Here is a 13,770-nt window from a genome sequence, read left to right on the forward strand (position 1 = left end):
TTAAAAACTACTTGCTTTAAAGTTTTGGTTGTTATTATATATCTTCAAGCTGGCTTTTGACTTATGGTGATGCTCTTTAAGTCTATCTTAACTATTTTTCTTCATCATAGGTTTGTCCTTGGCCACATTTCTTCATTATAGGTTGTTGTTGACTTTTAACTTTTAATTCAAATTCTCTTTTAGGGGTTTCTTGACCATGTTTCTTCGTTATAGGTTTGCCCCGGGCTGCTGCTATTATTATTATTATTATTATTATTATTATTATTATTATTATTATATCATGTTGACTTTGACTTCTGGTGATGCTCTTTAAGACTTTATTGACCATGTTGCTTTGTTATAGGTTTGCCCTTGACTTATTATTATTATTATTAGTAGTAGTAGTAGTAGTATATCAGATTGACTTTGACTTGGGGTGATGCTTTTGAAAGCTTTCTTGAACATGTTTCTTCATTATAGGTTTTCCCCTTGTCTTATATTATTATTATTGTTATTATTATTATATAATATCAGGTTGACTTTGACTTACGATGATGCTCTTTAAGGCTTTCTTGACCATGTTTCTTCATTATAGGTTTTCCCCTTGTCTTATATTAATATTATTATATAATATCAGGTTGACTTTGACTTACAACGATGCTCTTTAAGGCTTTCTTGACCATGTTTCTTCGTCATATGTTTGCCCTTGGCATTTTTTATTATTATTATTATTATTATTATTATGTAATATCAGGTTGACTTTAATTATGGCAATGCTCTCTTAAGTTTTAAAGTTTCCAACGTTTATCGCACTTGTAAAGTACGAATTGGCAACACTTCTACCGCCGTCACTAAATGTGATGGGATCCTGGGAGCTGTAGTTTGGCAAGCTCTTCACCTTCTCTGCCTCACCAAACTACAAATCCCATCCCATTGGGCCAAGTGGTGCCAATCTGGCTCGCATCATGTCCCCTTCTCAAGCTAAACATCCCCAGCTCTGGGTCGGAGGCGTTGGGAATAAAAGGATTTCTTTCCCCTGTCTGTCCTCCCTTCCTTCCTTCCTTCCTTCCTTCCTTCCTTCCTTCTTCTGTGTGTATGAAAAAGAGCCGAGGTGTGGCTTTTGGCTATATTAAGAAGCCTTGGGCCGGAGCCAAGCCCTAGTGTTGTGGTGACCATTTTAAGGCCTCCACTAGGCCTGGAAAGGAAAAGGAAGGGGGGGCAGGGAAATGTCTTCTTTTCCATTGGAAATTGATTGGGATTCAGATCTATCTATACCATTGTTGGAAATGCTCAGAAGCCTTTCTGCTTCTATGTGTGCCAAAGTAGAGTATATGTTCTTCTTTAGGAGTGAAACGAGAATACATGTTCTTCTTTGGGAGCCAAAGCTCCAGACTCCTCTGTACTAAATAACTACCAGCCTATTTCAAATCTCCCTTTCTTGGGCACGGTTCTAGAGTGAGTGATTGCTTCTCAACTCCAGGTAATTCTTGGATGAAACCAATTATCTAGATCCCTCGCAGTCTGGTTTTAGGCCTGGAGACAGCTTTGGTCACCTTGGTGGATGACCTCCGTAGAGAGCTAGATGGGGGAGTGTGTCCCTGCTGGTTTTCCTGGACCTTTCAGCGGCTTTTGGTACCATTGACCATGGTATCTTTCTGGGTTGGCTCTCTGGAAAGGGTCTTGTGAGACCTGCTCTGCAGTGGCTCTGCTTCTTCCTGGAGGAACGTTCCCAGAAGGTGATGCTGGGGGACAACTGCACAGATCCCTGGCCATTGACCTGTGGGATCCTGCAAAGGTCTTTTCTATCCCCCATGCTTTTCAATATCTACTTGAAACTGCTGGGTGAGGTCATCTGGAGTTTTGGAGTTGGGTGCCATCTCGATGCAGATGACACACAACTCTACAAGTCTTTTCCACCTCATTCCAAGGAAGCTTCCTGGATCCTGGACCAGTGCCTGGCAGCCATGATGGACTGGATGGGGGCCAACAAGCTGAGGCTAAATCCAGACAAGACAGAGGTCCTCCTGGTCAGTCGTGAGGCCAATCAGGAAATAGGGTGGCAACCTGTGCTCAGTGTGGTTACACTCCCCCTGCGGACACAGTCCGGGGGTCCTCCTGGATTCATCGCTGGTGTCAGTAGTGACTGGGAGGGCCTTCGCACAGTTAAAACTTGTGTGACAGTAGCAACCATCCCTCAAAAAGCCTGACTTGGCCACGGTGGTGCATACCTTAGTTACATCCAGAATAGACTACTGCAACGTACTTTGCGTGGGGCTACCTTTGAAGATGGATCAGAAACTGCAGTTAGTGCAAAGATCAGCAGCCAGGTTTCTAAGTGAGGTAGCTATAGGGAGCATACCATGCCCCTATTGAAGCAGCTCCACTGGCTGCCGACAAGTTTCTGGACCCAATTCAAAATGCAGAGAGAGGAGAGGACGGCCTCTTCTCTCCTCTCTCTTCTCAGCTCCTTCTTCTCCTCCTTCCAGCGGATGTGAAGTACATGAGCCTGGTCTTATTCCAGGAGAACTTCCCGGCAGAGGTGGAGACGGGCCAGTACCTGCAGGAGTTTGGGGGCAAGGGCATCTTCCATGTGGACTGGGCCTGGAAGATCACCTCCTGGCACCTCCCTGACTTCACTGGCTCACCCCTTTGCCGGCCCCTTTGCTTCACTTCTTCCTCCAAGCACCTCCCCAGTCTGCCACAGGAAGAAAAAGAGCCCCTCCGAACCAACCCAGAGGAGGAAAGATAGAGAAGGAAGCAGCGTGGGTGGGGGTGCTGGATCGTTGTTTGGCTGGCAGAGGGGCCTCGGTAGCCATTCTGGGGAGGCAGAGGAGGCAGCCATGCAACCCCTCTCACATTGGCGATCGACCCATCTAGGGGTCGTGGCCCCCAGGTTGAGAACCACTGCCCTGTACCCTTCAGGTCCAACCTACCTTCGAGACTGCATCTCTTTCTATGATCTGTTGCGGATTGTGAGATCTGCCGGGGGGGGGGGGGGTGCTCCTCTCAGTCCGCCTCCATCTCAAGTGGGATTAGTGTGGACAAGATAGAGGACCTTCTCGGTGGTGGCTCCCCTGCTTTGGAATTCGCTCCATAGAGAACTTAGGTTAGCCCCCACTCTTCAAGCTTTTCGGTCAAATCTGAAAACATGACTCTTTAAACAGGCCTTCGACCATGATTAAATTTTTAATTATTAAACTTGAAGTCTTAGTGATTTGCTTCAATCCAGCACTTTGGATTGATACTTGAAGACAGCCTATTTTATAACCGCAGGCGTTCATATTAGCGTTCATATGAAGTTATACTGTCATTATTTTGTATACTTATGTATTTGTGTATTTTATGTGTGTTGCACTTTGGAGTGTTTTTGTGAACCGCCCCGAGTCCCTTCGGGGAGATGCTGACAGGATATAAATAAAGTTTTATTATTATTTATTACTAGGTTGGGTACCCAGCATTGCCCGGTACCGGGTTATTTGAAAACATCCATTTTTAATTGTACAAAATGCATAAAGTTGTGGTTGAACTACAACTCAATGTCAGGTTAACCCCGAAAAACTCCATTAGTACTTAAAGTTTGTTATGTTGGGCAAGTTTGTTCTAGATGCATCATGGGTGGGCTCCAGTGTGCTCTCTGACTGTAGGGTAAACTACACCAGATCCATCCTTGTTTGGTTTCATAGTGCGCTCTGGCTGTAGGTGAACTACAACTCCTCTAAATCTCTCCAAAGACCTCTAGTATGTTTTGTTGGTCATGAGTGTTCTGTGTGCCAAATTAGTTCCAGGTTCATCATTGCTGGTGTTCAGAGTGCTCTTAGATTGCAGGTGAACTATACATCCCCGTATCTACAACTCCTGTAAATCATGGTGAATTCTCCCCAAACCTCTCTAGTATGTTCAGTTGGTGATCAATTCCTCTGCTTGCTGTGTGCCATAGAAAAGAGTAGGAAAGGGTTAAAGAAGAAACAGTGGGTGGGATCATGCAAATTCCACACCAGTTGAGAGAGTAAGAAACACTGGGATGTCTGTGGTAGAGGAAAGACAGAAAATCTAGGATGAAATTGTCCCTGTATGAAAGCCTTCACTTGGGTGATGGGCAGTATGGTGTTGGTGGAGGACATTGGCAGGGCTCTTGGACATGTTCATGCTCGCTATAACTTGTAATGCCATTGAAGGGAGGGCCTTTGGGGTCTTCTGAGTACTGGGAGCTGTAGCTGTTTGTGGAGGCAAGAACTTGTCTATGGAAGTGGACACTCCAGCTACATACACACATACATATTTTCACTTTTATTATGTAGATAGATAGATATATGATGTGTTCTTCTTTGGGAGCCAAAGCCGAGTATGTGTTCTTTTAAAGGAGCCCCCGGTGGCACAGTGGGTTAAACCCTTGTGCCGGCAGGACTGAAGACCGACAGGTCGCAGGTTCAAATCCAGGGAGAGGCGGATGAGCTCCCTCTATCAGCTCCAGCTCCTCATGCGGGGACATGAGAGAAGCATCCCACAAGGATGATAAAAGCATCAAATCATCCAGGCGTCCCCTGGGCAACGTCCTTGCAGATAGCCAATTCTCTCACACCAGAAGCGACTTGCTCCTGACACGACAAATAAAATAAATATTGGAGTGAAGTTAAGAGTATATGTTGCAAAGCCCTCCAAAATTGGCTGAGAGAGTGGCACCTTTAGCTTCCAGAGTGTATACCGAAACTGCTCCATGTCCCAAATCATTTTTAAGATGTAGTATATATCTTTTATGGCTATGGATATAGACCATCATGGAATGAATGAAGCTTGGCATTGCTTTTAAGTTCCATGACTCAAGGCCATGGGATCCAAGGAGTTGTAGTTTTCCAAGGTCTTGAGCCTTCTCTACTCAAGATTTCAAACTTATTATTGTTGTTGTTGTTGTTGTTATTATTATTATTATTATATTTATACCCTGGCTTATCGCTCTGTAGAGCAGTGTTTCTCAACCTTGGGGTCGGGACCCCTGAGGGGTCACAAGGGGATTTCAGAGGGGTTGTCAAAGACTATCAGGAAACATAGATTTTTGATGGTCTTAGGAACCTCTTTGACAGAGAAGGGTGAAGATCTCTCCGACTGTCCTACAGATAGTGAATCCTCCCACCAAAGGCCCTCCTCCTGCTGTGATTAGTCAGTCTCTCAGCTGGCCTCTCAGCCAATGGGAAGGCTGTTTCTGAGACTCTAAGCATGGAGAGGAGAGTAGGTGTGTTCGGCGCATGGCAGTGTGGTGCGCATGTGCAGGCGAGGGCGAGTGTGCGAGGCTGGAGGGAGGCTCATACCAATGAGTCCAAGGCATGGGGGTTCTGTGTGAGAAGTTTGGCCCAATTCTATCATTCAGAATGTTCTTTGATTGTAGGTGAACTATAAATCCCAGAAACGACAACTCCCAAATGTCAAGGTCTATTTTCCCCAAATTCCATGAGTGTTCACATTTGGGCATATTGAGTATTTGTGCCAAGTTTGGTCCAGATCCATCATTATTTGAGTCCACAGCGCTCTCTGGATGTAGGTGAACTACAACTCCAGAACTCAAGGCCAACGCCCACCAAACCCTTCCAGTATTTTCTGTTGGTCATGGGAGTTCCAAGTTTGGTTCAATTCCATCATTGGTGGAGTTCAGAATGCTCTTTGATTGTAGGTGAACTATAAATCCCATCAACTACAACTCCCAAATGATGAAATCAATCCCTGCCCAACCCCACCAGTATTCAAATGTGCCAAATTTGGTTCAGTGAATGAAAATACATCCTACATATCAGATATTTACATTATGATTCATAACAGTAGCAAAATGAGAGTTATGAAGTAGGAACAAAAACAATTTATTGGTTAGGGGTCATTACATGAGGAACTGTATTAAGGGGTCACAGCATTAGGAAGGTTGAGAAACACTGCCCTAGAAAATCTTTTAGGTGTGTTTTGTCTATGGGAGGGCAGACTAGATGCCCTTTGGGGGTCCCTTCCAACTCCTGTGTTTCGATTAAGGGGGGGGGGGCTGAGCGAGTGAGGGAAATCCTTAAAAGATCTGTATACTTCCGCAGAATGGTTGCTCATGTTAACTTTGAAAACAAAACGATTCCCAACTTTTGTTTGACAAGGGAAGAAATTGACCCACTTTTGGGGTATATGACCCTTGCTTGGTATCTGGGTTTTGAGACTTCCTGGCATCATCGCCGTCCCCGAACTCTTTGCTCCTCTCCCTTTGCAGCCTTCCTCCTCGGTTTTTGAATGGGGTCCTTTCTCTCTCTCTCTTTTCTTTCCTCCTTCCCTCCTTTTCTCTCTCTCTCTGGAGTCCTAAGGTCATTCCTGCCACGGCGCTCCGGAAGCGCAAAGCCAGCTTAGAGGGGCAAGGACCAAGCCTCCCTTATTGGCTCCCTTAGCGAAGCAATCCCTTTCCCCTGAAATCTCCAGCTCTTCCTCCTGCTCTTTTATTTTTCCTCCCTGGAACGCCCACTGACTTCCAGTCTGGCTTCTTCTCTCCATCACCTGGGTTGGGGTCCCTTTTCTCTCTCTTGGAGCATCATCTTTTAAAAGACCCCCCTTGTCCCTTCCTTTTCTCTCTTTTTCAAGGTGGGAGAGCTGGACCTCCGGAGCTGCGCCTCGCCTCCTAAGAAGTTGACTCTCTCTCTCGGAGTTGGACGCCAGCCTTTTGAGGAAGAGAAGGAGGAGGAGGAGGAAGAAGAGGAGGAGGAGGAGGTAAGAGGGAAAGCAAGGAAGCTGAGCCTCCCGCATTGAGAGGAATTGCCTCTCTGTAAGCAGCTGGAGGAGGAAGAGGAGGAGGAGGAGGGAAAAGAGAGAGGAAGAAGAGAAGGAGGAGGGAGAGGGAAAGAGGGAAGAAGAAGAGGAGCAAAAGGAAGAGGAAGGGAAGGAGGGAAGAAGAGCAAAGGAGGAAGAGGAGTTTGGAAAAGAGGGAGGAGGAAGAGGAAGAAGAAGAAGAAGAGGAGCAAGGGAAAAGAGGGAGGAGGAAGGGATAGGGAGGAAGAGGAGGAGGTGGAAAAAGAGGATGGAAGAAGGGAAAGAGGAAGGAGGCGGAGGGAAAAGAGGGAAGGAGGAGAAAAAGTAGTCGGAGGGGAAAGAGGGAGGAGGAAAAAAGAGAAGGAGGAAAAGAGGAAAGAAGAGAAGGAGCGGAAGGAGGAAGAAGAGTAGGAGAGAAAATAGGGTGGCGGAAGAGAAGAATAAAGGAAAAGGAGGAGGAAGTGAAAGGGAAGAAGATGAAGGAGAGGAGGCGAAGGGAAAAGGAGGAGGAGGAAGAGGAGAAGGAGGAAATGAAAGAAAAGGATGAGAAGGAGGGAAAAGAAGGAGGAGGGGAGAGAAAGAGGGAAGAAGAAGAGGAGGTGGAGGAAGAGGAGAAGGAGGAAATGAAAGAAGAGAAGGAGGGAAAGAGGAAAGAAGAGAAGGAAGAGAAGGCAAGGAAAAGAGGAGGAGGAGGAAACACAACTCTGGGTCATTTGCGTAGTATTTATCTATTTCTGTCCCTTTTCATGGGGTACTTTGCTTTTCCTTATTTATCTATCCATCCGCCCGTTCATTAATCCAGTTTTCATGGAGGATGTATGGGTGTATGGAGGATGTTGAAGGCTTTCATGGCTGGAATCACTGGGATGTTGTAAGTTTTTTGGGCTGTATGGCTATGTTCCAGAAGCATTCTCTCCTGACATTTTGCCTGCATCTATGGCAGGCATCCTCAGAAGTTGACAACATGGCTATACAGCCTGAAAAACTTACAACAACCCAGTTTCATTGAGAATCTTAGTCTACCTTATTTCTTTATTTATGGCATCTCTCTATAACTCTGTCAGCAGTTTTCATGGGCCATTTCCTTTCTGTTTCCTTGCAGTTGGACTACGTCTCCCTGGAAGATCGAGACCATCCTTCTCCAGAACCCATGAACATCTGGGACAGGTAGGAATTTCCTCCGGTTTGTGGCTTTTCTCTCCTTTGGCGTGGGGGTCTTCAAACAGAGTCAAGGAAGGTGTCTTTTGGGAGGGCTTTGGTTGTATAATCGTTGCATCGCAAAACGAGGCTAGATTCGAGGGCCTCTGGGGATCCCTTGCAATGATTCTGGAGATGGCGGACCCTCCTTGTTGAGGGTCTGTAAACAGAGCGTGGATGTGCCTTTAAGAGTGAGCAGTCTTTAGCAGCCTCACTAAACTACAAACCCCAGAATTCTGCAGGAGACAGCAACCGGATTTAAAGTGGATTCATTCTCTAGTGTGATGAGGTCCTATGTGTACGTCAAGTAGAATAATTTTAAACACTTGAAAAACTATTATTATTATTATTATTATTATTATTATTAAAATTATCACTAAAACCCCACATTTATTTCTCGGCCAGGACACAAAGCGTCTCACAGCACTAAAAGGATTATTATTATTATTATTATTATTATTATTATTATTATTATTTGAAGCACAACAAGATGAGTCCACAGCAAACAAGATCACTCTGCTGGCTGTTGTATTGGATCACACGTCGGACACTTCCCAAGTGTCTAGGACTGTGTGAGGTATCGGCGAATAATGCGTGCAGATCCCAGTAAGGTGACCTTCTGCAGCTGGCAGATGGTGATTTTGTCAGCGCCGATTATGTTTAAGTGCAGGCCAAGGTCTTTAGGTACTGCACCCAGTGTGCCAATCACCACATTAATATCCTGTGTTTATTTCTTGACCAAGATACAAAGTGCCTCACAGTACTAACAGATTATTTATTTATTTGTCGTGTCAGAAGTGAATTGAGAATACTGTTATAATGTATAGAAAAATCACAAAGTTCAAAACTTGGCATTACACTAAATATCCTTTGACCAGAAGCTGGCTACTTGGAGTGCCTCTGGTTTCTCTGTGAGAAGGTCCTCCATTGTGCATGTGGCAGGGCTCAGGCTGCATTGCAGTAGGTGATCTGTGGTTTGCTCTTTTCCGCACTTGCATGTTGTGGTCTCCACTTTGTAGCCCCATTTCTTAAGGTTGGCTCTGCATCTGGTTGTGCCAGAGTGAGTCTGTTCAGCACCTTCCAAGTCGCCCAGCCTTCTGTGGGTTTCTCATCCGGTCTCACTGATTGAGGCTCTGGGTTTTTAGCCTGCCACTTTTGGACTCTTGCTTGCTGATGAGTTCCAGTGAATATCTCTGTAGATCTTAGGAAGCTATTTCTTGATTTAAGGCATTGGCTTGCTGGCTGATATCCAAACAGATGATGGGCTGGAGATGTCATTGCCTTCGTCCTTTCATTTTTGGCTGCTACTTCCTGACAGATGTCAGGTAGTGCAATACCGGCTAAACAGTATAATTGTAGGACGTAGTCATCCTGTGATAATGCGGCATGTCTCATTAAGAGCCACATCCACTGTTTTAACGTGGCAAGATGTATTCCACACTGGGCGTGCGTATTCAGCAGCAGAGTAGCCAAGCACAAGGGCTGATGTCGTCACTGTGTCTAGTTGTGATGCCCAGGTTGTGCCAGTCAGCTTTCTCATGATATTATTTCTAGCATCCACTTTCTGTTTTATTTTCAAGCAGTGCTTCTTGTCAGTCAGAGCACAATCCAGGGTAACTCTCAGGTATTTTGGTGTGCTGCAATGCTCCAATGGGATTCCTTCCCAGGTGATCCTCAAAGCTCGAAATGCTTATCTGTTCTTAAGGTGAAAAGCACAGGTTTGCATTTTAGATGGGTTAGGAATCAGCTGGTTTTCCCTGCAATAGGCAATAAGAGCACTTAAAGCTTCAGAGAGCTTCTGTTCAGCCATTCCATAGCTCCCTGCTTGAGTGGTGATGGCACAATCATCAGCGTAGATGAAACTCTCTGTCCCTTCTGGCAGTGGCTGATCACTTGTGTAAATGTTTAATATTGATGGAGGAGGCATGCTTCCCTGAGGCAAGCCATTCTAAATGATGAAGGTGATTGTTGGATTGTTCTAGGTTTTTTTCCCGGGTTATATGGCCATGTTCTAGAGGCATTCTCTCCTGACATTTCGCCTGCATCTATGACAAGCATCCTCAGAGGTAGTGAGGTCTGTTGGAACTAGGAAAATGGGTTTATATATCTGTGGAATGACCAGGATGGGACAAAGAACTCTTGTCTGCTTGAGCTAGGTGTGAATGTTTATTATTGATGATAAAGATGATGATTATTAATATTGTTGTTGTAATTATTATTATTATTATTATTAGTATCCCACATTTATTTCTCAACCAAGACAAAAAGCAAACCAGAGTACTAAAATGATGATGATGATTATTATTATTATTATTATTATTATTTTATATCCCACATTTATTTCTCAACCAAGACACAAAGCGCCTCACAGCACTAAACAGATTGTGTTGTCGAAGGCAACACAGTGATTATTTTAATTTCATGGCCAGAATCACTGGGTTGCTGTGAGTTTTCCAAGCTGTCCGGTAATGTTCCGAAAGCATTCTCTCCTGACATTTCACCCACATCTATGGTAGGCATCCTCAGAGATTGTGAGGTCTAGGCAAGTGAAGTTTATATATATCTCTGTGGAATGTCCAGGGTGGGAGAAAGAACTCTTGTCCGCTTGAGGCAAGTGTGAATTTTGCAATTGACCACCTTGATTAGCATTGAATGGCCTTGCAGCTTCAAAGCCTGGCTGCTTCCTGCCTGGGATAATCCTTTGTTGGGAGATATTAGTTTATCTGGAGTTCCCCTGTTTTCTTAGTGTTGTTCTTTATTTACTGTCCTGAATTTAGAGATTTTTAATACTGGTAGCCAGATTTTGTTCATTTTCATGGTTTCCTCCTTTCTGTTGAAATTGTCCACATGCTTATGGATTTCAGTGGCTTCTCTGAGTCGTCTGACATGATGGTTGTTAGAGTAGTCCAGCACTTCAGTGTTCTCCGATAATATGCTGTGCCCAGGTTGGTTCATCAGGTGCTGTGCTATGGCTGACTTCTCTGGTTGAATGCGTCTGCAGGGCCTTTTCTGTTCCTTGATTTGTGTCTGGGTGTTGCTGCGTTTGGTGGTCCCTATGTAGACTTGTCCACAGTTGCATGGTAGACTCCTGCAGAGGTGAGAGGATCCCTCTTGTCCATTGCTGAGCTTGCCTAATTTCCAACAGACCTCACAACCTCTGAGGATGCCTGCCATAGATGTGGGCGAAACGTCAGGAGAGAATGTTTCTGGAACATGGCCAGACAGCCTGGAAAACTCACAGCAGCCCAGTGATTCTGGCCATAAAAGCCTTCGACAACACATATAATAATAGTCTTCATCTACATCCCACTTTTACCTCTTGTTCAGGATGCAAAGTGGCTCACAGCACTGGCTGTCATTATTATTACTATTATTATTATTATTACTAGTAGTAGTAGTAGTAGTAGTATAGTAGTGATTCCAAAAATTATAATGGAATGTACAAAACAATTTAAATCAAGTAAAACACATTGCAAACTCTCGTTGTTATTATTATTATTATTATTAATAGTAGTAGTAGTAGTAGTAGTAGTGATTCCAAAAATTATAATGGAATGTACAAAACAATTTAAATCAAGTAAAACAAATTGCAAACTGTCATTATTATTGTATTGTGGAAGGCTTTCATGGCCAGAATCACTGGGTTGTTGTAGGTTTTTTCGGGCTGTATGGCCATGTTCTAGAGGCATTCTCTCCTGACGTTTCGCCTGCATCTATGGCAAGCATCCTCAGAGGATGCTTCCCATAGATGCAGGCGAAACGTCAGGAGAGAATGCCTCTACAACATGGCCATATAGCCTGAAAAAACCTACAACAACCCTGTCATCATCATTACTACTACTACTACTAGTAGTAGTAGTAGTAGTGATTCCAAATATAATGGAATGTACAAAACAATTTAAATCAAGTAAAACACATTGCAAACTGTCATTGTCATTATTATTATTATTACTATTATTACTACTACTAGTAGTAGTAGTAGTAGTGACTCCAAATATTATAATGGAATGTCATTATTATTATTATTATTACTACTACTAGTAGTAGTAGTAGTAGTGATTCCAAATATTATAATGGAATGTCATTATTATTATTATTATTACTAGTAGTAGTAGTAGTAGTGACTCCAAATATTATAATGGAATGTCATTATTATTATTATTATTATTATTACTAGTAGTAGTAGTAGTAGTAGTAGTGATTCCAAATATTATAATGGAATGTCATTATTATTATTATTATTACTAGTAGTAGTAGTAGTAGTAGTGATTCCAAATATTATAATGGAATGTCATTATTATTATTATTATTATTACTATTACTAGTAGTAGTAGTAGTAGTAGTGATTCCAAATATTATAATGGAATGTAAAAAACAATTTAAATCAAGTAAAACACATTGCAAACTCTTATTATTATTATTATTATTACTATTATTATCATCATTGTCCTCTTTCCTTTCTCCAGTTTATTCTTCCCTCTCTTCTCTGTCTGCTTTGAGCTCTGCTCTGTGACTGACAGCCAGGAAGAAGGGGAGCCTGGCACCTAACGGGTTAAGGTCTGCCATTTTGTTATGTAACACCCTTAATGGACATATCAGTGAATGGCATGAAGATGGCAGGGCTTAACCCTTTGCTGGCCAGAGCCCAGGCCTGGGAAACCTCCCACCTTTGCCTTCTTTTTTTGCAATAGGAACTCTGTGGTCCTTTTGCATCTCCAAAAATGATGATTTTTCCCCTCCAAAAGACATTCTGGTCTGCACTTTCCTGTTTTAACATCCTTTAATTATATCCCAGAAGAGAAAAGATAGAAAACTGAAGCTGGGATCTGATGGACTGGGTGCAGTTTGACCCCATTTGAACTGCTATGGAGTCCTGGGAGTTGTAGCCTGCTGAGATATTGGGTGCATCTACACATAATAATAGTAATAGTAGTAATAATAATAATGTGTGTCCACCAACCATTAATTCTGTAGTTTGAGATGCACTTTGACCCCATGTGACCTGTCATGGAGTCCTGGGTGTTGTAGTTTGCTGAGACATTGGGTGTAGCTACACATAATAATAATAATAATAATAATAATAATAATAATAATAATAATAATCACAAGCTGGAAAACGTTACAGAGAATTTACACGTCAAACTACTCTGGGACTTTCGGATTCAGACTGACAAGAGTTTTGGAGCACAATACTCCTGACCTCACAATTGTGTTAAAATACAAAGTATGGATTGTCGATGTTGCAATCCCAGGCGACAGCAGGATTGAAGAGAAACAACTGGAAAAGCTGACACAATATGAGGATTTAAAGATTGAACTGCAAAGACTCTGGCACAAACCAGTAAAGGTGGTCCCAGTGGTAATCGGCACACTGGGTGCAGTGCCTAAAGACCTTGGCCTGTACTTAAACACAATCGGCACTGACAAGATTACCATCTGTCAGCTACAAATCGCCACCTTACTGGGATCTGCACGCATTATTCGCCAATACATCACACAGTCCTAGACACTTGGGAAGTGTCTGACGTTTGATCCAATACAACAGCCAGCAGAGTGTCTGCTGTGGACTCATCTTGTGATGTTTCAAATATTATTATTATTATTATTAATAATAATAATAATAATATTGTGTCCATCAACCATTAATTCTGCAGTTTGACTTCTGATGCTTGATTTAGTTGAATGAATGCACTTTGACCCCCATTTGAACTGCATTGGGGTCCTGGGAGTTTTAGTTTGCTGAGATATAATACATAATTTATGTCCATCAACCGTTTATTTATTTATTTATTTATTATGTCAGAAGCAAATTGAGAGTACAGTTATAATGTATTT

At 43.1% G+C, this 13,770-nt stretch overlaps 1 protein-coding gene across 4 annotated transcripts in view; it reads left to right on the forward strand.

Moving 5' to 3' along the window:
• The window catches only part of GATAD2A (GATA zinc finger domain containing 2A), an 85,305-nt gene that overhangs the window by 42,520 nt on the left and 29,015 nt on the right, over positions 1-13,770 (forward strand). For all 4 annotated transcript variants that reach the window (XM_060785162.2, XM_060785161.2, XM_060785164.2 and 1 more), the window contains exons 2-3: positions 6,574-6,699; positions 7,841-7,905. The gene's annotated coding sequence lies outside the window, so the exon portion shown is untranslated. The remainder of the gene's footprint in view (positions 1-6,573; positions 6,700-7,840; positions 7,906-13,770) is intronic.

This window comes from Anolis sagrei, chromosome X (assembly GCF_037176765.1).
Source record: "Anolis sagrei isolate rAnoSag1 chromosome X, rAnoSag1.mat, whole genome shotgun sequence".
NCBI lineage: Eukaryota > Metazoa > Chordata > Lepidosauria > Squamata > Dactyloidae > Anolis > Anolis sagrei.